General features: G+C 25.1%; 1 protein-coding gene across 1 annotated transcript in view; it reads left to right on the top strand.

The window, feature by feature from the left end:
* The window catches only part of LOC119588218 (carcinine transporter-like), a 19,073-nt gene that overhangs the window by 9,451 nt on the left and 9,085 nt on the right, over positions 1-537 (top strand). The gene's annotated exons all lie outside the window — the stretch shown is intronic.

The following is a 537-nucleotide window of genomic DNA, read 5'->3' as shown; positions in this document are numbered from 1 at the left end:
TCCCTAACGTGCTATTATTAAATTTATTACCTCATTCAACATATTCCATCATAAATTTTCTTTGGAAACAAAAACAAAAAAAAGGAAAACAAAAGAAAGTAAACAAGAAAATTATATAAAAAGATGAATTAAAATATACAATAAGGAAATATAAATAAAAATCACAAGCGACACGGGAAAATTATAGAGAGGAGATGAACAGACAGAAAATTAAAAATGCAAATATTTTATTTATTAAGCCATTTTTTTTAAACAAGAGGAAATAGTAAATGCAAAAACAGAAAACGGGTATAGGATAGATTAAAGGTATGATAAATTAGAATATGCAATAAAGATATTTGTATCCAGAGATTTTTCATTTCAGAAAATAAAAAATAGAAACAAGGCGCACAAGATCTCGGACGAAAGAGAAACATAGTATGAAAATATATGCAATAAAATAAATAATAAATGAAATATATGCAATAGAGGCATTATTTTATCCAAATGCATAATTTGTTATACCGTCTCGGTTATTTCTTTGGAAACATTAAATGC

The sequence above is a fragment of the Penaeus monodon genome, chromosome 23, assembly GCF_015228065.2.
Source record: "Penaeus monodon isolate SGIC_2016 chromosome 23, NSTDA_Pmon_1, whole genome shotgun sequence".
Classification (NCBI taxonomy): Eukaryota; Metazoa; Arthropoda; class Malacostraca; order Decapoda; family Penaeidae; genus Penaeus; species Penaeus monodon.
This window is presented reverse-complemented; position numbering and strand designations above follow the sequence as displayed.